The following is a 23,804-nucleotide window of genomic DNA, read 5'->3' on the forward strand; positions in this document are numbered from 1 at the left end:
GTCACTACTGGGCCATATCCAAATTGGGCCGAACGTCACATCGCCCGACCACACAGAGTGTGGGCTCGGCCTTGCCCGACCCCCGCGAGGGAAACACCGCCTTGCCCGACCCCCAGAGAGTGAGCACGGCCTCGCTCACCCATGAGGACTACTGCAAAAAACTTAACAGAGGCGGGCATTTTTTATTTTCAGAGGCGGTTATAGCAAACGTCTCAAAGCGAAGGTTACAGAAAATAAGACATTTTCAAAGGTGATTCTGATGCCCGCCTCTGTTAAGCCATCTAGGCCCGCCAAGCCCATCTAAGGTGCTGGTTCTAGCCGCCGCCAGCCGCGGCGACGCCCCCGCCCGCCCATCACCGAGGCCGTCGCATTGCTCGCCCGCCACGCCACCGTCGAGGCCACCGCCGCTCGGCAGGGCCGCCCCGACAGCCGCCTCGGGGCCGCCACGCCGAGCCCGCACGAGGCCGCCGCACCGATCCCGCCGCACGAAGTCGCACCGAGCCCGCTTGGGGCTGCCGTGCTCGCCCGCCACCGCACGAGACTGCCGATCAGGGTCGCAGCCCGCGACCACTGCCGCACGAGCTTGCCGCCACACGAGGCCACCACCGCTCGCCGGATCCCATGGAAAAGGAGCGCAGGAGTGAGGGGAGGGAGAGGGAGAGAGACATGCCGTGGATGGAGAGAGATGGGCCTGAGAGGAGGAGCACCCGTGGAGAGGTGAGGGGAGAAGTGAGGGAGAACCAAAACCTTAACTCAGCCTTATATACTTCAGGGGACATATCGGGCTGAGATGGGCTATTTGGGCTCTGAGATGGGCTCGGTCTATTAATCAAGGCGGGCCTTTATAATTTGACAGGCTCTGTTAATCAATTTTGAGAGGCGGTTTCTTTAATCACCTCGGTTAATAGGAAATGACCGCCTCTGTTATTGCTAGGCATTAACAGAGGTGGTTATTTTTTGTGCCTGCCTCGGAGCTCCTAAAAAAGGTCGTTGTTAATCAGTTTTTTTAGTAGTGGAGAGTGGGGCCCCCAGGGCCCGCGCCATCTGCTGACCATTACAGATGCTGAAGACCGAGCAAGGGACCTGCCGCTTGTTGATGTTTCTTAGCGCAATCACTAGGAATGGGGGTGTCCCTAGCAACGGCGCCAGAAATGCCGTGTTGGTATGTCTTAACATTTACAGAAAGATCCACAAGCGCACGGATATACCGTTGTAGTATTTAACCCGAAAGTATTCATGGTATCGTTATTTATATTTTCCCAAGGGATGGCGAGGTTGTGTAAAGATATTTACTTGTTCCATAACCATGACATTATGAAATAAGGTGCAGACTACTGATTATGCAAGGGTAAGTGATAAATAAAGGATAATCATGGGTAATGTGACACACAGAACAACCAACTCTCATGAATAAAGAATAAACAAGCACACCTAAGGTTAGTGGGAGCATATGCACAGATCCTAGTATACTATTCATGTTAGCAGATAAGTTACGTTAGCCACATGCTTAGAGCTGCAGGTGCCGAGAAATTAGGGACATCGGGGAGAATGACTCGGACTGGAGAACATCCAGTATCGTTTCATCTTTGCATGAATTCTTACACGATACCCGAACGTCGGGGAGTACGCTAACCGAGAAGCAGCTTCCCGGCAGACCAACAGGGCTGTCACCACCTGCGGTCTACCCCAGTCAAATCGTGGAGCACCATCATATCCGAAGGATCCCGCATACCCATGCACCATGCCCACATATGAGGTCACTACCCTAGCACCCCCGGGTCCCCCACCCTTCGGATGGATAGGTAAGATGCTAAGGCAAACCCGAAAGCACAACAAACCGATATCTGTACCCAGATCATCTGGTCTAAGCAAGCAACTAGTATAACTTGATAAAACACAGATCAAGGCTAAGCATGCTAAGAACATAGCAAGATAACCAATAACGAACTCAGTATGAATAGCATAATGAAAGCTCCTCGTTCGAGCCCTGGTTGGATACCATCTTTTCAATTAAGGACGTAGCCTTGGCAATTGTCAGGTCAAGATAGGCTCCTCCAGCAGCAGCATTGAGATGGGCTCTGGATGTGGTCGTTAGCCCATTGTAGAAACTTTGGAGCACGAGCCATTCGTCCATCCCATGATGAGGACAGGCGAGTATGTATTTTTGGAGTCTCCCAAGCTTCTGGGATGGATTCCATCCCTGTCTGTTGGAAACTTGAAATTCTTCCTCGTAGGGCCTTTGTTTTGCCCAACGGAAAGAATTTGGCGAGGAACGCCATGGAACACTTGTCCCACATGCTGACGGCTTCCTTGTTCTGATAAAACCACTGTTTCGCCTTCCCCAGGAGGGAGAAAGGAAATAGGCGGAGCCTGATGGCGTCAGCTGTAACAGCCCGTATGGTCACGGTCTTGCATAACTCCAGGAAGTTCTGGAGATGGGCGTTGGCGTCCTCATTTGGCATGCCACAGAATGGGCTAGCCTGCACCATGTTTATGAGGCTGGACTTCAGCTCAAAGTTCACGTCCTCAACATCAACATTGGGTTCAGTTGCCACATTGGCAGCTGAGGGGACATAGTCTTCTCAGCCGTGGTTTCGGTGATTGTTGATGGTGCTTGGGAAGCTGGCTCGCTTGTCGACTGCGAGAGCGGAGGAGGGACGACACGAGGTCGGACCCTTCTCATGAGCTTCTCGGGATTTTCAACGAAGTTTGTCGGCAAGGAAAAACCAGACATACACTACCCTGTTTTAATCCAATCAGGAGAAAACAAAAAGATAAGCACATTAGCCTGTATAAGCAGCAGCTACCTCTTACTCATATTGCCATGTTTATGTGCTTAGTAAAATCATTACACCTAGTGCCATCCCCGGCAACGGCGCCAGAAATGCTTGTTGACGTTTCTTAGCGCAATCACTAGGAATGGGGTGTCCCTAGCAACGGCGCCAGAAATGCCGTGTTGGTATGTCTTAACATTTACAGAAAGATCCGCAAGCGTACGGATATACCGTTGTAGCATTTGACCCGGAAGTATTCAGGGTATCGTTATTTATATTTTCCCAAGGGATGACGAGGTTGTGTAAAGATATTTACTAGTTCCATAACCATGACATTATGAATTAAGGTGCAGACTACTGATTGTGCAGGGGTAAGTGATAAATAAAGGATAATTAGGGGTAATGTGACACACACAGAACATTCAACTCTCATGAATAAAGAATAAACAAGCACACCTAAGGTTAGTGGGAGCATAGGCACAGATCCTAGTATACTATTCATGTTAGCAGATAAGTTACGTTAGCCACATACTTAGAGCTGCAGGTGCCGGGAAATTAGGGACATCGGGGAGAATGACCCGCACTGGAGAACATCCAGTCCCGTTTCATCTTTGCATGAACTCCTACACAATACCCGAATGTCGGGGAGTATGCTAACCGAGAAGCAAGTTCCCGGCAGACCGACAGGGCTGTCACCACCTGTGGTCTACCCCAGTCAAACCGTGGAGCACCGTCATATCCGAGGGATCCCACACACCAGTGCACAATGCCCGCATATGAGGTCACTACCCTAGCACTCCCGGGTCCCCCACCCTTCGGATGGACAGGTAAGATGCTAAGGCAAGCCCGAAAGCACAACAAACCGATATCCTTACCCAGATCATCTAGTCTAAGCAAGCAACTAGTATAACTTGATAAAGCACAAATCAAGGCTAAGCATGCTAAGAACATAGCAAGATAACCAAGAACGAACTCAGTATGAATAGCATAACGAAAGTCGGAATACAAAGCCATACCAGAGGCCGAGGATTGCTCGCCGACCCCGAGGACGACTGGATTCGCTAAAGAAGATGAAGTACTAGTCTAGCTCCACTACCCTAAGGAGTACAAGTCACATGAGAGTGAGAGAGAGAGGCCTTGTGGTGTGTGTGGAGTGTGTGGAGGGAGGCCCCTTATATAGCTTGGATAGGTCGGTTCCCGCCAAAACTATACATGGAAACACTGAGAACCGCCTTCAGGAGGATCAGCACCGCCTTCCCGCCAAAGTGCACCTGGACGGGAGCCAGGGCAGGTTCACCCCGAACCAAGGGTTCGGCCGGCCCCACCATGGTGCCCCTGGCCACCATCTTTCTTCATGTGTCTGCATGGTGGGTCCTGATGTTGGTATGTCGGTGCCAGGATCCAGTTGGTCGGTTTGGTCTGTCAGGTGGGCCTCTTTTGCATGTGTTACGCATGACGCGATCTTCTGCGACTTTGTCTGTGTATTCTTCATGTTTTCTTCTTATTCCGAACTTGTGCTCCTGAAAACATAAATCTTCGAAAACAACTGTGGAGCTAGGTTAGTGATACAAATATGCAAGTAAGAGGTATGATTTTCCTTCTTTTATGAGTATAGTTGACAGTCATATTTTGCACTTAACGACCGTCAACAACACCCCCAAGCTAGCCTTTTGCTCGTCCCGAACAAAACAAGGCGCTCGTTGTTGATCAGGAGTTACTACAATGTTGAATTTCCAACTTATACTTTGGCACAACCGAATGCTTCTTACCTTGATTTTGAATAACTTTGCCTTTTATTCTTACCTCTTACCTTACTCCTGTGGAGCCTATAGTTTTACCTCATCTTTGGTGGTTGAGTGTCAGAACAGTATCATAGAGTGCTCATATTTCTTTCTCCTTAGTTCAACCATCAATCCGGTGGTAGAAGCATAGCATGTGGTGGAAGCGTGTACATGATCTTGATCATGGGAGTATGAAATGAATCTCACTAAGGGTCACAACAATTTGACAAAGCTCAATGAGATAGCAAGTTGCATATGTGGAAAGTTTTGCAATGAAAACAACATATGGCTTTGGATAGGAATTTCATATCATCGAGAAACTTTATTATATTTTTATATTTTCAAAATTAAAAACTCCGGATATCAAGTATCACATAAGAGAAGATCATAGCGACTCTACTTAACCATATCATAGCTCACAACAACTTAGATTTGGATCATACTTTTTGCTATCCACAAGTTTCAAGTTTAAAGTTTGAACTTTTAAGCCAACAAACCCAAAACTAGGTAGAGCACAAAGTTGTAACTAAGCATATGAAGGAAATTAACAGAGCAACTATTCATCATCTCAACAAGGAAAACTTACACCATGCTTACTATACATATTAAAAAAATATTTTTGGTGTTTTCTAAGTTTTACAAATTTTTATTTGTTTTTAGTTATGCAATTTTTTAGGGGTTTTCTGATTTTAAAATTTTTATGGGTTTCATGCAAGGTTATAAAAGCAGTAAAGATAAATGATACAAGTTACCTCTCGTGGGGTCCTCCCCTAAGCTAGTTTCAGGCTCACTACGGCTGATCAGGGTTGAAACCCGTCCAGCGGCAGTATGCCCTCCACTCCTCCTGTCGTTGCAACTGCAACTACTCTATGTTGTGGAGTCTCTCGCCAGTGTGACGCTGCCATGCTTGGGATGTATCGATGTGTTGGTGCACCGTCTCTTGTATGTTTTCGCTCTGCACCTGTAGCTCACCTAGCTGCTGGGTGATGGCACCGAAACCTTGGGACAAAGCCGTCCGTCTGATGAGGTTCGGGGCTCCACTGGAGCTGGAACTGGTGGACCGGCGGCCTGGTGCCTGCCGTGCCCTCTCCTCCATGCTGGCACTGTGCCCTGACGAACCACCGGCCTCATATTGATATGAGTGTTGTGGCTGCTGAGGCGGTGGTGTTGGTTCTGCTTCCCTTCTGGTTCTGCTCCTTGTCATCCTGCCAGGTAAACCAGAAGATCTATGCCTTGACCTCCTTCTCGTGGAACGAGAGGGATGGTTAGCCAATGGCAATTATACAAATGGAATTCCGTATTGGGCAGCGGAATATCATTTGTAAATCCCAAGTAGAAGAAAATCAAAGAGTCATCCATGCCTTTCTTGAGTGTGTGACCTTAGATCAAATAAGCCTCGTCGATATACGCACGGTCGCCTTCAATGAAAGGAATAAAATTCCACTCTAAGGCACTGTTACGTGTAGCGATACAAGTAATCAAAGAAGTGCACTCAATAGGACCCGTCATCATGAAATTCGAAAGCCATTGCTTAACCAAAGCTTGCGCAGGGGAGATTTTGATCTTGTTGACCATGGCATAAAGAATGAGTAACTCATCGTTGCACACGGGTCGGACATCATCTCTTGGAAAGAGAGTGATGGTTAACCACTTGTGCATCAACTTAAGAGTTGGATTATGAATGTCGCCGCACCGAGGTGCAAACTTGCCAAGGACAACTTGACCCGAAATCTGGCCCCAAAATTCATGACGATTAAAACCGCGGCAAGCTTGCTCGAGAGAAATTGGCCAGCGTTTGTTAAAATCAATGTGGCTAGCAAAAGTTTTCCATGAAAGCAAATACTCTTTCTCGAAAAGTCAAAAATAAACCCCGTTTTCCACATCCCAAAGAGTGCAAAGAAATTGGATGGTGAGGAGTTGAGAACCATACTCCTCAATGGGAACGAAGTTATCCCATCCAATTGCATGCCAAACGTTAGAGAAGTCTTCGTACATACCTGTTTTGATGAGGAGGTCCGGATCGAATGCTCGGGTGTGGATGAAGCTTCGGTTCTTAAGGATGGCATAGCCTTGTCATTCACGATCATCTCGCAAGTCGAGGTAGGAGGCATCTTCTGCATCAATCTCTATGATCTCGGCTTGCTGTTCGGCTTGCATCTCTTCGTATTATTCTTCTTCCTCATAGTCCATCGTGCTTGGTGTAGGCGTAGGTTCGGGTGTGTACGAGCTTGAGCCATCACGAGAACGGGATGAACTTCCACCCGTCATCTTCTTGAATGTGCCGGAGACCTTCCGCTCTAAGCCTTTCAAGATGGAACAAAAACATGTGCAACTCGAAACGGGTTACGTTAGTGAAACCGAAATGAACGTTCTTACCCATGTGTTGCTCCTTCTTTCTTGCAGCAAAGAAATGAGAGAGAGCGACGTCTCTTGAAATCAAAACTTGAGCAAAAATCCAATGAAAACATGAGAGCAAAGTTTGAGAGAGTTTGAGAGGGAGTGAGTAAATGAGAGTTGAGTGTGAGAGCTCAACACCCACTTCTCGGCCTCTATTTAAAGAGAGAATGGCCAGGCACCGTTGGAGGAGACAAGCCTCAACGGCTAGTTACCGTTGGAGAAGGGTGGGCCCATTAGCTGTTGGCAGGGGGTCGGCCGACCCTAGGGTTCGGCCGAACCCTAGTGGGCCCCCCTACTGACAGCCAGGGCCCACTGCCCTTCTAAAGGTCATGTGCTTTTTAAACTTTGGTGCCGGCCAAACTTTGCTTTGAAAAGATGTTCAAATTTATTTTTCAAAGGATTTTAATGCTCAAAAATATTTTTGGATTTTTGTGAAAATAAAAAAAGTGCTAGAAAAGTTTCTAGCATGCAAGAGTGTTTTGAAAATTCAAATATGCAGTGGGAAAAAACGAAAAAGTCAAGAAAAGCAAAATGATGGAAAGTAAATAGAGTAAAATGCACTGTGGGTCCTTAAACTAGTTGAGCTATTCTGTTTAGGTCCATAAACTTTGAAAAATGTATTTTTAGGTTCAGGATCTATTTAAGTGAGTCACTTGTTGTCCAAAACACCTCTGACCGCCTTTGAGTCTACGTGGACGGCCAACTCAGATCCAACGTGGACTGGGGCTGTGTGTTGGCTTCTAGGCGTGCCCTCCCAACCACCGGCATCGCTGCTATGGTGGGTCCTCGGCGCCGTATGAAGGGGGAGCCGGCGAGGTGCTCGGAGCAGAGCGTCCTCCACCCCGCCGCATGCCCCAGCGGCTCGCCGGCGCGCGAGCTGGAGCTCCGCCGCCGCGGCGGAGGAGGAAGGGGGTGGCGTGCGATCTTCTACGAGCTCTGCTCCACCGCGAGGCCCCTGCTCCGCTGCGTGAGGGAGGGGCCGGCCAACAGCCATGGAAGCGAGGAAGGAGGGGCTGGCCGCACGGAGAAGCTTAGGATCGGACCAGCTTGAACTCGGCGTCACTGTGGCTCGCGGCCGCCCCAGCTCCTTCTCCACCTCCTCCGTCTCGCATGAGCGCCGCCGCCGCTCCACGGCCCCCGCGCGATGCTCCTGGAGTGTCCTTCGCGTCCACCACACGACCCCTCCGCGGCCTCCGCGTGCCGCCTCCGCCCGGATGCTGCAGGCCGCAACACCGCCCGCCGCGGAATGCCGGAGCCCTGCGCGTCTTGGAGCCCATCTTGCCACTGGCCTCGGTGTGTGCTACGTGGTGCGCCGCTCTGTCCTCCCCGCCCCTGACCGCGCATGCTGCTCCACCCGTCCCGCCCCGACCGCCGCGCAGCAGGGGAAGGGGGCGGAGGGAGCAAGGGAGCTCGATCCGCAGGATGTCCGCACCCGTGCGGATCCTCGCCGGGGAGGCCAGAGGAGGTGGTGGCGGTGGAGGCGAAGGAGGCCACGGCGAGCAGTGCCTTGGGGGCGCGTGTAGGGCGGGTGAGCCGTGGAGGTGAGGAGGCCCGCTCCCCACGAGAAGGCCGTCGGGAGCCGAACACGGCCGCGCGAGAAGCTTCGTGCGGCTGCCGTGCTCTTGCAGGCCCGCCGCTGCGTCCTCAGCCAGCACCGCGCAGCTCCTTGTGCTTGCGGCCGCGCTGCTCTCTGTCCCCATCGGCGGAGGAGGGAGGGAGCAGAGGAGGGGCGGAGGCACGGGAAGGACGCCGGAGGAGGGGATGGGGAGGAAGAGAGAGAGAGAGAGAGGCGGTCCACGTTGGATCTGAGTCCATGTTGGATCCGAGTTGGCCGTCCACGTAGACGGTCAGAGGCGGTCGGAGGCGTTTTGGACCTCAAGTGAGTCACTTAAATAGATCCCAGACCTAAAAATACATTTTCAAAGTTCATGGACCTGAACAGAATGGATCAACTAGTTTAAAGACCCACAGTGTATTTTACTCAAGTTGGGCTCGTCCTGGAGAATTGGACGAGGATGAGCTTGCGACCTTATGCCACACCTTCTTTGCACGTCTTTTCTTTGATCGTGTGGTCGTAGGTTTTGATGGTGGGGATTCTGGTGCATCCCAAAGTGCCTGCCCTTCGTCATCCTGTTGGTTCAGGATGTGCTGCTCTTCCCTTTGCTTGAATCTAAAGAACATGTCCTCCTTTCTGACGCGGAAGCGGATTTCTCCTTTTCTCACGTCAATCCTTGCTCTGGCGGCCCTCAGGAATGGTCGCCTTCTATATCCATGACCACGAAGTCCGCAAGGATGAAGGAGTCTTGCACGCGGACCAAGATGTTCTTGGCTATCCCTTCGGGATACCAGATTGTAGAGTCTGCGAGCTGCACACACATATATGTTGGGGAGAGAGCAAGGTATAAGAGTTTCTTGTATATTACCATGGGCATAATGTTGACACTGGCCCCCAGGTCACAGAGCGCGTGCTCATAGTATTGATCGAAGATTGAGCAGCTGATCATGGGGACCCATAGATCTTCTTGAATTACTTCTACCAGGCCATCCCAAGTGTCATTCTTCGGGGGATTGTACCTGCCTGCATGGTTAGTGCGAGAAGTCTGCCGGGGAAGGTTGCCCCACCCAGTAGATACCATATTTACAGTTTCAACGAGAGATTCGGGTTGCCCCGGAATCTTCCCGGTCTCAGAGACAGGAACAACAGCAGCTAATTGTGCCAGTTGTGTTTCTATCATTTTGTTGAAACTTAATTAATTTTTAATTGTAGAAGAATGAGTTTCAACTTTTGCATTTATACTTTCAAAAATTTTATCATTGGCAGCAAGCTTTTTGTTTAAAGATTCATTTATTTTAGCTTGGCCAAAAACAAGGTCTCTTAAGGAGGGTTGGTTGAAATTCGAATTGAAATTTGAGTTGAAATTGTTACCTTCTCCTTGGAATGGTGGGCGTGCTTGACCCTACCCCTGGCCTCCTTGTGGATGGAACCCGGTGTTGTTGTTGTTGTTGTAGACTGCGTCTTCTCGGGTCTCGGGGTAGTCATTCCCCGAGTGTCCACCGTCACCACAAACCTCACATGTTAAGTACGAGTTCATGGCATGGACGGGAACAGGCATTTGTGGCCGGTTCCCTTCATTAAGTTTCTTCAATAGGATGTCCAGCTTGGCGGCGAGCATGACCATCTCCTTGATGGTATGTATTCCACCCTTGTTTCTTTGCTGGGAAAGCTCCTCGTTCGAGCCCTGGTTGGAGACCATCTTTTCAATTAAGGACGTAGCCTTGGCAATTGTCAGGTCAACATAGGCTCCTCCAGCAGCAGCATTGAGATGGGCTCTGGATATGGTCGTTAGCCCATTGTAGAAACTTTGGAGCACGAGCCATTCGTCCATCTCATGATGAGGACAGGCGAGTATGTATTTTTGGAGTCTCCCAAGCTTCTGGGATGGATTCTATCCCTGTCTGCTGGAAACTTGAAATTCTTCCTCGTAGGGCATTTGTTTTGCCCAACGGAAAGAATTTGGCGAGGAACGCCATGGAACATTTGTCCCACATGCTGACGGCTTCCTTGTTCTGATAAAACCACTGTTTCGCCTTCCCCAGGAGGGAGAAAGGAAATAGGCGGAGCCTGATGGCGTCAGCTGTAACAGCCCGTATGGTCACGGTCTTGCATAACTCCAGGAAGTTCTGGAGATGGGCGTTGGCGTCCTCATTTGGCTTGCCACAGAATGGGCTAGCCTGCACCATGTTTATGAGGCTGGACTTCAGCTCAAAGTTCACGTCCTCGACATCAACATTGGGTTCAGTTGCCACATTGGCAGCTGAGGGGACATAGTCTTCTCAGCCATGGTTTCGGTGATTGTTGATGTTGCTTGGGAAGCTGGCTCGCTTGTCGACTGCGAGAGCGGAGGAGGGACGACACGAGGTCGGACCCTTCTCATGAGCTTCTCGGGATTTTCAACGAAGTTTGTCGGCAAGGAAAAACCAGACATACACTACCCTGTTTTCATCCAATCAGGAGAAAACAAAAAGATAAGCACATTAGCCTATATAAGCTGATGAGGACATGACCAATATGCATATGACCAAGGCCCAAGCGAAGATAGAGTTCAAAGCCCAATCCACATTGAAGTCCGATTTATTCGCGAGTCCGGTTCGGACTGCAGGAGCAGGCCTCACGAAAATAGACGCCCAGGCCACATACGGGCTCCATTTTGAGCGTTCTATATATCGTTGGATAGCTAAGGAGATAAGCTTTCCAGACCAACTGATCCCATATCAAAATACGCTCGGAGTCGATGGGAATCGTCGAAACAACATGACGACCAGAATCTGCCTGGATGCAGCGATGCCAGTTTTTGGGCCCGAAGGCCTTGTACTCCCTAGGGTTGCCCGGCCACCCCCTTGGCCGCCCCCTAGCCTCTCTCTTCTATATACACAGCAGCCGCCATTAGGTTACTTGGGTTTTGCTTAGATTCATTCTGTCAAGAACAGTTGTCGCCGTTCATCGGTTTGTGAAACCCCAACTCGTGAGATTAATCATTGATCTGCAGAGTCACTTCATTTGAGCTGCGTTTCTTTCGAGTTCTTGCTTGTGTTCTTCGTTGCGCTTGCAGAGATTAGCCTTCTTGGCGAGGTCAACCGGGTTGTGACACGGTTGATAACCAGAGGAGTTGTGGTGCTAAGATTGCTGGATTCGGGTCTTAGGATCTGAAGCCGGATCGGTGTGTCTCGCTCCGCCTACAACGAGAGTTATCCAGAACCTGACGGAAGATCGGGAACCCACGTCCCCATTATTTGGTATTCAGAGACCCAGGTCTACTATCAGGTTTCACATCTATCTTTAGTTTCATCATTTTCGCCATTGTCCCACAGTCCACCAAAAAGCCCTAGAAAATTTTGTGTTCGTGCTGTTTTCCCATCCCATTAGCCCTTTTAAGCCATTGCATTTTTTTGATATCGGAGTCCGCATCATTGAGTTTATGTCCATAGTCGTGGTCTTGTTGCTGGTTTAGATCGAGTTCTTAGATTGGTTTGAGTTTTGCATCGTGTCACCGTGTCCTTTTCCATTCCGTCTTCTCGTCCGGTTCGGACTTGTCTCTGTCCAGTTCGGTATTTAGTTGATATCTCTCGCATATCAACTCGGATTTTTGTGTTCTAGTACTTTATGGAAAGCTTGTGAAATTATCTACAACTTTATCAACTATGAGAATTCCAGAAAACGTAGTTATCTGCGTCTAATCTGTATTGGAAGTCAATCTGTTGGTGACCCAGAAATTTCTGAGTAGTCTGTATTTCGGGGTCAATATCTTCTACTTCCTTTATCCAAGAGATACTTTCCATATATTGCAAAGAAAGAGAAAAGGGGGATCTACAACTTTCGTGTTGTAAGTTTTCGTGTTTGAGGTCTCTAAATTTGTGAAACAGCCTGTATAAGTTTGTGTAGCAAATCTGTAATTTACAGACAATAATTTTGTGATAGTGTGGAGTTGTCTCTTGCTCTTGTGGCACTTTTGAATAGAAAAAGAAAGAAAGAAAAAGGCAAGTGCATAAAAAAGATCTGCACAAAAAAAAAGAAAAAAAATTAGAAGTGCTTGCATCCTTTTGTGTCCTTTGTGCTTGGTATATGTCGCTTGCTTGCTTGAACTAGTTCTAGGAACACGTTTAGGCCAGCAACATTGATAAGTACTTTGGATATTTATTCAATTTTTGCTATCTGATTTTCAATTGTGCTAATCCTTGCTACTAAATAAAGCCTCCCAAAGCTCCACATATTATCTTCAGATCAGTACACCCAGAGGATCTTGCAATCTTGGTACCACTTCCTCACAGGTATCACGAACCAGCCACCGGTTGTACCATCCTCTGCTTTGCATTGGTAAGAACACTTGTAAGAGCTTGGTAAGACGTGCGAGATTGTGTTTCCACCATCCACATCCACATATAGTAGTTGATAGGGATAACCTTTTGTGTTTTCTCTTGTCTACTTACTAATAATGTCAGGAAACACTGAGATTGCTCAGCGAGTGTTGAGTTCTCAAATGGAGAAAGTGGAGCAAAATCAATTCAACAATTTGTTCCAGACTTTCTTTGCCGTGATGGAACGACGTTGCCGAGTCATCATTGATGGTGAGACTTGCAACAACCTTGCAAGTTTAGAGCTGGTCGAGAAGCTTGGTCTGACCACAAAGCCACATCCACATCCATACTACATGCAATGGGTAAATTCTTACGATAAGATTAAGGTAACTGAATTTGTACATATTGAATTTAGCATTGGTTTTTACAAGAGTAGTGCTGATTTTGATATAGTACCCATGCAAGCATGTCATTTATTGCTAGGAACGCCATGGATTAATATAAATGATGTGGTACATAAAAAAGTTGCAAATAGATATTCTTTCAACTACAATGGTACAAAAATTACACTTAAATCTATGACCGCAACTGAAATTTTCGAAGCCGATCTTGAAAGAGCAGAGAGAAGAAAGAATGAGCCTTTTAGAAAAAAATGGATTATTTCAGATGTTACAGTGCCGTCCTCTAAATCTGATTTCGTACAAATTAAAGATATCGCTTTGTCTTCTGTTGGACCTAATATTTTGCAGCATGTATCTAAAACAGAAGACAAGGTGATAGAGAATGAACAGGTAATTGTCTCAGGTAAGAGCTCTCTTGATGTGCTGAAATTGTCCACCACTCATGCTATAATAGAGCAACATTTAGTGGACAGCAAATCTGAATTGACTTTGTCACATGATAAATATTCTACTGATTTTTGTGATAAAGAAGAGTTGTGTGATAGTTCTATGTTTATCTCTGTGCCACAACTTGTGAAGGAAACTGATCCTTTTGTTTTGGAACCAAAGACTTATGCTAAAAATAAACATTTGATTCCAATTGCTACAGAAAAGGATGAAAGGAAATTGTTGTCTTCTTTAAATACTTTGGGTTATATAGAGTTTGATACTTTGTGTGCACTTAGTAGTTTGGAGGAGAAATTTAAATGTGTTGGATTGCCATGGTTATCTCGATGTACATATCACTTTATTGGCAATTATAATTGTAAAGGAGAGTACATGGTGCATCGTGTTTATATGTGTTCAAATCTGAAATCTCCTTTTGCTGTGCAACAATTTGATGAAAAAGAGGGCTATTTTAAGACTAATCCTATCATGCAGAGTTCCTCTTGTTCTTGTTTGTTTGTTTTGTCACAACAGGTTCAATTTCAAGAAGGGGAGCAACGCAGGATCATGTCAAGAATGGGAACAACTACTTCCGCAAGCATCAGCGACTTTGAGTCGAGGACGACTCAAAACCAAGAAGGGGAGAATGATGAGGACATGACCAATATGCATATGACCAAGGCCCAAGCGAAGATAGAGTTCAAAGCCCAATCCACATTGAAGTCCGATTTATTCGCGAGTCCGGTTCGGACTGCAGGAGCAGGCCTCACGAAAATAGACGCCCAGGCCACATACGGGCTCCGTTTTGAGCGTTCTATATATCATTAGATAGCTAAGGAGATAAGCTTTCCAGACCAACTGATCCATATCAAAATACGTTCGGAGTCGATGGGAATCGTCGAAACAACATGACGACCAGAATCTGCCTAGATGCAGCGATGCCAGTTTTTGGGCCCGAAGGCCTTGTACTCCCTAGGGTTGCCCGGCCACCCCCTTGGCCGCCCCCTAGCCTCTCTCTTCTATATACACAGCAGCCGCCATTAGGTTACTTGGGTTTTGCTTAGATTCATTCTGTCAAGAACAGTTGTCGCCGTTCATCGGTTTGTGAAACCCCAACTCGTGAGATTAATCATTGATCTGCAGAGTCACTTCATTTGAGCTGCGTTTCTTTCGAGTTCTTGCTTGTGTTCTTCGTTGCGCTTGCAGAGATTAGCCTTCTTGGCGAGGTCAACCGGGTTGTGACACGGTTGATAACCAGAGGAGTTGTGGTGCTAAGATTGCTGGATTCGGGTCTTAGGATCTGAAGCCGGATCGGTGTGTCTCGCTCCGCCTACAACGAGAGTTATCCAGAACCTGACGGAAGATCGGGAACCCACGTCCCCATTATAAGCAGTAGCTACCTCTTACTCATATTGCCATGTTTATGTGCTTAGTAAAATCATTACACCTAGTGCCATCCCCGGCAACGGCGCCAGAAATGCTTGTTGACGTTTCTTAGCGCAATCACTAGGAATGGGGTGTCCCTAGCAACGGCGCCAGAAATGCCGTGTTGGTATGTCTTAACATTTACAGAAAGATCCGCAAGCGTACGGATATACCGTTGTAGCATTTCACCCGGAAGTATTCAGGGTATCGTTATTTATATTTTCCCAAGGGATGACGAGGTTGTGTAAAGATATTTACTAGTTCCATAACCATGACATTATGAATTAAGGTGCAGACTACTGATTGTGCAGGGGTAAGTGATAAATAAAGGATAATTAGGGGTAATGTGACACACACAGAACAGTCAACTCTCATGAATAAAGAATAAACAAGCACACCTAAGGTTAGTGGGAGCATAGGCACATATCCTAGTATACTATTCATGTTAGCAGATAAGTTACGTTAGCCACATACTTAGAGCTGCAGGTGCCGGGAAATTAGGGACATCGGGGAGAATGACCCGCACTGGAGAACATCCAGTCCCGTTTCATCTTTGCATGAACTCCTACACAATACCCGAATGTCGGGGAGTACGCTAACCGAGAAGCAAGTTCCCGGCAGACCGACAGGGCTGTCACCACCTGTGGTCTACCCCAGTCAAACCTGATAAGGACACGCCGACGGTGCCTGAAATATGTGCCAATCTTTCACGGTACTTAACTGATTTCAGTAGAAGTAAGCAGACGTATAATAATCAGCCAAACAATCAACCAGAACCACCGGCCAATAGGAATATTTCTTGGGTCAAGAACTAGTAACACAGCCGGACCTTGATTCAATATCAGAAACAATCTCGTTGTTACACAATGAAACCGAGCAGCAAGATTACTGGCCCAAATCCCAAACCAGATGTACAATGTGTATACACAAAGCAATTCCGATTGATAAATCCAAACTCAAACAGTAGCAGATAAATGGAGGGATAAGCTTACAATAGATGATGCAAACCCAGATAATTCTTCCACCCGTAGCTACGATGAACCACGATCAGAAGATGGGGATCCACTCAAGAATCCGGAGCAGCGCACCCAGGAAACAATCCTGATCACGCTCCCAATCACGATCCAGAAGAATCGGCAAGGTAGATGAGATTGGATTTTATTTGTGTCTCTTGTCTAGGGTTTCTCCTACGAATAGCGAGACGCCGTGGCCGGGCAACCCTAGGGAGTACAAGGCCTTCGGGCCCAAAAACTGGCATCGCTGCATCCAGGCAGATTCTGGTCGTCATGTTGTTTCGACGATTCCCATCGACTCCGAGCGTATTTTGATATGGGATCAGTTGGTCTGGAAAGCTTATCTCCTTAGCTATCCAACGATATATAGAACGCTCAAAACGGAGCCCGTATGTGGCTGGGCGTCTATTTTCGTGAGGCCTGCTCCTGCAGTCCGAACCGGACTCGCGAATAAATCGGACTTCAATGTGGATTGGGCTTTGAACTCTATCTTCGCTTGGGCCTTGGTCATATGCATATTGGTCATGTCCTCATCAAAACCGTGGAGCACCGTCATATCCGAGGGATCCCGCACACCAGTGCACAATGCCCGCATATGTGGTCACTACCCTAGCACTCCCGGGTCCCCCACCCTTTGGATGGACAGGTAAGATGGTAAGGCAAGCCCGAAAGCACAACGAACTGATATCCTTACCCAGATCATCTAGTCTAAGCAAGCAACTAGTATAACTTGATAAAGCACAAATCAAGGCTAAGCATGCTAAGAACATAGCAAGATAACCAAGAACGAACTCAGTATGAATAGCATAATGAAAGTCGGAATACAAAGCCATACCAGAGGCCGAGGATTGCTCGCCGACCCCGAGGACGACTGGATTCGCTAAAGAAGATGAAGTACTAGTCTAGCTCCACTACCCTAAGGAGTACAAGTCACATGAGAGTGAGAGAGAGAGAGGCCTTGTGGTGTGTGTGGAGTGTGTGGAGGGAGGCCCCTTATATAGCTTGGATAGGTCGGTTCCCGCCAAAACTATACATGGAAACACTGAGAACCGCCTTCAGGAGGATCAGCACCGCCTTCCCGCCAAAGTGCACCTGGACGGGAGCCAGGGCAAGTTCGGCCGAACCAAGGGTTCGGCCGGCCCCACCTTGGCACCCCTGGCCACCGTCTTTCTTCGTGTGTCTGCCTGGTGGGTCCTGATATTGGTACGTCGGTGCCGGGGTCCAGTTGGTCGGTTTGGTCTATCAGGTGGGCCTCTTTTGCATGTGTTACGCAGGACGCGATCTTCTGTGACTTTGTCTGCGTATTCTTCGTGTTTTCTTCTTATTCCGTACTTGTGCTCTTGAAAACATAAATCTTCGAAAACAACTGTGGAGCTAGGTTAGTTATACAAATATGCAAGTAAGAGGTATGATTTTCCTTCTTTTATGAGTATAGTTGACGGTCATATTTTGCACTTAACGACCATCAACACCGCTGATGCATGAACAGGGTAGGGCATGCCTCTATAGGTCTACGGACGCGACAGGCCGTAGTGGAGGGGCGTGCATTATTGTCCATACGGGCGGTGTTCGCACACCTTGCGCTGCGGTCCACAGAGCGGGGAAGACCCGCCTGTGGAGGAGAAGGGTGGCGACGATAGGGCTAGCCCCCACAAGACGGGGAAGCAACGCCAGCCGGACAAGTGGGACACCTGTATCCAGGGGAGGAGCTCCACGCGGTCACGGGGAATCTTTTGCTCCTCCTCCTCCTCCTCCTCCTCCCCCTCCTCCTCGAGACATGCGCTTGCTCTCTCTATCTCTCTATCTAGTGTACACCGTCCCTTTCCCTTGGTCTATAAAAGAAAAAGGGAGGCCTCCCGCGCTGGGGGAGCCCAAATGGACGAACTCCGGGCAAACTCAGGATGACACCCAGACGACTCACACCCACACACATACGCTTAGATTCCGGTCGCACGAACATCCAGCCGATCGAACGAAAACTCGCACCCACACTTCTCTCCAGAGACTTGGTACCCTGCTCCCTCTCTCCCCCGTTTGTGCCCCCCTACTTCAACAAGTGCAAGATACACCAGCTTCCGCGAACTGGATGTAAGGACACGAGTACTTTGCGCGCGCCTTGGCGCGCTTAGCTATCGTTAGGTTAAGGTAGAACGCCATTAATACATATACACGTAGCATTAGCGTGGTATGTCCATATATTAGTAGTAATAGTACAATTATTTGTGATATGCTATTAGCTATATTTTAGTACAGAAGTGCTATTGCTTATTACAGGCAGTGTTGAATGTAAAGTCCCTGGAATGGTTGTCCCGCTCCTGACCTGCAATCACTGCAATTTAATTCGAATTAGTGATAAGTTGGTGTTAATTGCAAGGTATCAAGGTAGGAGCAGATGATGTCAACATTTTTCAAATTTGGCTTAGTGATCTAAGCACTGGTATGGTTTTGCTCTGCCTTTGTCTGTGATGAAGACTGGGAGTAAATCCTTCTTTGCGCTGTATTGGAAGTAGCGTGCCCTGTTCTTCAGGTGTTCCTTCCATGGATGCAAATATCTATATGGTAAAGTACAATTATTCTTCATGTAAAATACTTTGGGCGCGCGTTGACGCGCCTTTGTCTTATTTTTTCCGATATAGTTAAATTTCAAATTTATATGTTTGTAATGGTACATTTAATCATGGAAGATACTGTTTATTTGTACAATAGGAATTTAAACAAAGTAGTGCATTTACATATAATGATACTAAAGCTAGCATCTATAATTTTCATTGAAATTTAAATGCAGAAGTACATATTGGTAGGGAGATTCTGTAGCTAAAAATTTTATTGATCCAGAAAAATTCGATCATGAAGGTCCTGGGTTTTTCGCGGCTCTTACTACCTACAGGACATGTGAATTTGTAAATATATATTATCAGTTTGCTTGATTCCTGAAATAAATAAGAGAATATGACTGATGCTTACTTGTATTAAGTTTTTTGTTGGTGCTCTGGGGAGTGCCATGATCTTGCCTTGTTTTTTTTTGTAATAAAGACTGGGAGCACATCTTGTCGCTGGAGCATCGTTTTGTAGATACACTGCTACTGTATTGCAACGGTTGATCTTGGGCAGGTGATGGTCGTGGTTAGGAATGGAGGGAAATGAGGCATAGCGATGTGGTGGTGCTATGCGGTGTGTTGATGAGAAGCAACATGAGTGATGTGTTGCTTGTGAATGTTGGATGATGCATGGTTTGGAGCGGACATGGATTTTTAAAAAGGTTGGTTTCTATACCGTCAGGTGTTGTAGCAAGGGCACCAAGAGGATGGGGAATACCAACACTCTAGTAAGTAGCATACCTAGTGTGTTCAAGCAATTCCAGGCCTCAGTCGATGTTCATGCAGCCATGGAGGTCCCTTGCGCGCTAATTGCCTTTGCATATTTTAGTATTAAAGGAGAGATGGTTATTTTACGTTTTTAGTATAATGAGTATGTAAACAGAATGTGGTTATACAACAGAAAAAAAGAGTTGATCATATAAAGTTGTATGCAAATGGTGTTCATATTTGCAAGGCACATGAAAGTTGCATGTAGATATATAAAATTTAGAGTACACTAATTCATAAATTAGTAGAGGTAATGCATTGGTTGTATGACCACACGTTCATTTTTGAAAGTGTTCTTGATTCTTTCCTTGTTATTCTATTCATCTTTGTAACGAAGCAGTAGTTTTTGCAAGCGATAGAGAAAGTTTTGTCCAGGGTGCTGACACACAAAGAACTAGAAAATAGCGAAATATAATTTCAACATTCATGTCGAAGTTCAATGTTCCATGTTAACATTGATAAATGGCAGATCATGATGAATAGAACACAAAAAGAGAGTAGTCAGAGTTTTCTTTCCTTTTTTTTTGGCTTGCAACATCATAGCTCAGTAGTAGCGGCTCTGTAACTATTTGGCAGTGGCATGAGTTGATCCAGGTACCTGAGAATCCCAACAGCAAATGGCAAAATAGAGTGAGTTTCATAACAAAATACTGGAAGCACAGTAAATTACAAATCCTTTTAATTAGTCTATAAATAACCAAAAACACTTATATAATGTTATATTATGGTTGGTGTAGTAGCTTTCTTATAGGCTGAAGCTCTATTCTCTAACATTGCAACTTCTTGGTTAGTTAGTCCAAATTTTTATTTGTGCTACCTCAAGTGTAATTCCAAACTTTTCATCACAAAACATAAGTTGCCATGGGAGTTTTGGGCTGACTGACATAGGTAAGTGCAATATCATTACATAGCATGTAACGTGGCTCACATATATTATACTTGAGCTGCAGGAGTATGCATATAAAAACATAATGATATCCCAGGAAAAGGATGAAGGAGGTAAAAGCTTACACATGTTTTTTTTTAAAAAAAAGAAAAGCTTGCACAGTTGGAGCTGCTAAATACTGCTCCTTGTCTTTGTCCATACACGAACTTGGATCACCTAAAGAGTCAAAATTACACAGCACACAGTGTCAGGTTCTCTGAGATGGGACAAAATTCACAAAAGATATGTACACAAGAACACTTGTCTTAAGTATGTAAACCAATGCTTGAATATATATTGCACTGTTAGAATAATAGTGTGCACAAACAGCAGGTATCTGGATACAATTGTAAGAAAAGGCTACATAAAAAAATCAGGTGATTACCATATTCAAGAATGGAACATGTCTATTTTCCCTAATTGTTCTTTCAGTAATCTAACGCCAAAACCTTGCATCTACCAATTTGTGAGTACATTACAGCTTCCAATCTTATTGGCCTTTGCAATGTTTTTGTTTTAGTTGAATTGCAGGGGCTGTCTGTACCCTATGACATCATATAAAAGCAGAAGTGCTATTGTGTGATTTAAATTTGGTCAAAAATCATGTACTATAATGAGTTTAGTTAAGTTGGATGTCAAACGCTGTTGAATTTATGCATCTCCCTTTATTTTCAACTTGCAAAGGAAACCAGAGCATAGCCTATAAGGTACAGCAGCACATCATGTTTTTTGGAATCATAAGGGAAGATTTAAGTTCGTACTACATGTGTTGCATTATTTAAGTTCGTACCACGTGTGTTAATTCAGGGTGATATAGGTGGTCAATTTAAGTTCTTATGCTACTTCAGTTATGATAACTTACGTAAGAGATGACCTCATGAAACTGGAAAAATATTTTTTTCTCCAAATAATTAAACTCCAGATCCACAATTCAAGGACAAAGAACACCTAAAAAGCTCATGAATCTTTTACACAACAGCAGTATAGATTAAAACTTTCTATATGGTAGATTAAGGCATATCATTAAAAATATATGTGTTTTATACATAAGGACATATCAGAAGTCACCTTGAGGATTATTTATGTGAACTCGCATACTACCTCAAAACTGCTGACCTGTGAAAAAAATCCTTTCCCAGTAGGCTATGTTGTAATCGTATATTAGGTCTGAACTGCAAAGTCTAAAAACTTGACATTGAAGAAACATTCTAGTAACAGTTAGAAATTAACTTGGGAAGCTCTCCTATGCCCAGTTCCATCCCAGCAACTGTAAGCAAGCTTTATCTGAAATGTGACACAAAATGGGTAATTCTATAAAAAAAGAAGTAAAAAAGAAAATGTAATTTCAGAAGGCTGATGAAAGGTGAATAGTGGTACCACAATGTGGCAATACTATGATCAATTCCTGCTTACGCAACAACTGCTTCTTCAGTCGTTCACGTTGTGCTTGTACCTCTGCCTCCTTCTCTCAGAGAGTCTCTCAAGGATCTTTCTTAGGAAACAGCTTGGAGGTCAAATAAAGTATCGAAATAAAAGATCAATCAACACTCGTAAGTGCTGCTCATAAACTAACAGACATACTTGACAGGTAGAAAACATATCCTCCAACTCAGGCAATTGAACGAACACGTTGCGTGCATGGCTTGAGGCCCACGGGAATCAGCAGAAATGTATCTCGGGTTTGGTTGGACGGCGATGGCTCGAGTGGTCGGAGCCGCGCCGGTTCCATGCTCCTCACGCGGATCTGCGTGCACTGACCTCCAGCCGCGTGCGGGAGCATGAGACGCGTGGTTCTGCGCGGCCGGCCGGGTGGCGGGGTTCGTGGCCCTTAGGAACGCAGGAGGAGAGGGGAGGGAGGTCGAGGAGGGGAGGGGCTGAGGGAGGCGCGCCCGGGTGCTTGTCCTGCTTGGCGTCGCAAGGAGCGTTGGGAAGGTGAGTAGGTTGGGAAGTGTAGCGACGTTGACGGCGTCAGCAACAGCAGCGTCGGCGGCAGCGCAGGAAGAGGAAGCGGCGGCGAGCAGTGAGCGGAAGTGGGAGAAGAGGAAGAGGAAGCAGCGGCCGTCGCATAGCAGAAGCAAAATTTTACTTGGTGATGAGACGGAAGAGAAGGTGCAGGTCCTCACCGAGGCAAAGGCGTGTCCTGGGAGGACACCGGCGATTTTCTAGAGCATCACGCCGAGCGACGTCGCTGATGCACCCGCGAGCGCGTGGCAGGCCCGGCCCGCGGCGGCGAGCGTGGCCGGCTGGTCCTCGGCCGTGACGGACGGCAGCACGGGTGCCTCCCCAAGCCGACGGCGCCGCTGCAGAGCTCGACATGCATGGTGACGTTGGAGACAGCCTCGAGGCGCGAGGACGCGATGGTGAAGGGTGCGACTGGAGCACGGCTGCGCGGGCTTCCCCAGCGAGAGGAAGAGAGCGGCGGGATCGGAGATGGGGAGGCGACGGCCGCCGGCGGCGATGGTGCGGGGACTCGCCAAGGGTATCGCGAGGAGTTAGGGGAGGATAAGGAGAAGCAGCTCGAAGGCGAAGATGAGTTGGAGGAAGGCCGGGTGCAGCGGCGCCAGGAGAAGCATCGCCGCCGGCGCCGTCTTCTCATGTATACCACTAGCAGCAAGGTCGAGCGGTGGAGGCGTGTATGTGTATCGGCCCGGCAAGATGTTTCGGGAAGGGAGATTTTTTAAGAAGCCCGGGGAAGCTCGAGGGACGGCAGGGAACGAGAAGGTTCCAGCCTGTACACGACGTGCATGTAGCGAGGAGGTGAGGCGCGGGGAACGGAGCAGCGACTCGGTTCGTCCGATGAGCATCGCACGAACCAAAATATTTTTGCTATCGTGGACACTCTCACTGACGGCCGAGCGGTGCACAATTAATATATAGAAATTCCACCCAGACTAGTATAATCCTTGTTTCTTCTTTGCACACCATTCGGACTAGACGCGCAAAGGACAAGAATTACTAGCCGGTGGTTCCGAACACTGACACCATGTAAATCACAGCTCATCATAACTAAAATTTGTGCCAAAATCATTTCGAAAGGATAATGCCCAAAAAGAAAAACAAGAGTCCATATCATGAATAATCTAGAAAAAAAAGTAAAACATCACATAATAAATAATAATAAAACTACAAGTCAGCTTTTTCATAATTGAAAAATTACCATGTGCTACACATATGACACATGTCCTAAGATAGATATTTTGAAAAGCCCAGTTTTTCTTCACTCTTTAAGCTCTATGACAAACATTGTTGGTGTTTGGGTACGTGTTGTGTGTTGGGGGGGTGGGGGGGTCAAAGGCTGATATGCTTGTTTCATGAGAAATATTCATTAGGAGATTGAAGGATGAATTTAGGGAGCAAGAGGGAAGAAAAATAGAAAAAATCAATTATAAAATATATGCATTTTCTAGTCCATTATGCAAGCTTCTTCGTAATATGCATGATTGC

At 46.8% G+C, this 23,804-nt stretch overlaps 1 long non-coding RNA gene and 1 other non-coding gene across 7 annotated transcripts; one reads left to right on the plus strand and one right to left on the minus strand.

Moving 5' to 3' along the window:
- The first annotated feature begins 2,132 nt into the window (after positions 1 to 2,132).
- On the plus strand, positions 2,133 to 2,238 carry LOC120668195. Its single transcript, XR_005672293.1, has one exon. It is a non-coding gene; the product is annotated as a small nucleolar RNA R71 (small nucleolar RNA).
- A 15,967-nt stretch (positions 2,239 to 18,205) lies between these two features.
- On the minus strand, positions 18,206 to 23,139 carry LOC120665582. Of its 6 annotated transcripts, none has more exons than XR_005671215.1 (3): positions 20,447 to 23,139; positions 18,474 to 20,033; positions 18,206 to 18,399 (listed from the first exon to the last, which is right to left on the minus strand). It is a non-coding gene; the product is annotated as an uncharacterized LOC120665582 (long non-coding RNA). The 6 variants fall into 6 exon arrangements; XR_005671219.1 differs by having other exon boundaries at positions 18,206 to 18,622; positions 19,035 to 20,033; positions 20,447 to 23,137; XR_005671218.1 differs by having other exon boundaries at positions 18,206 to 18,951; positions 19,035 to 20,033; positions 20,447 to 23,137.
- Between the last annotated feature and the right edge of the window lie 665 nt (positions 23,140 to 23,804).

This window comes from Panicum virgatum, chromosome 3N, assembly GCF_016808335.1.
Source record: "Panicum virgatum strain AP13 chromosome 3N, P.virgatum_v5, whole genome shotgun sequence".
NCBI lineage: Eukaryota > Viridiplantae > Streptophyta > Magnoliopsida > Poales > Poaceae > Panicum > Panicum virgatum.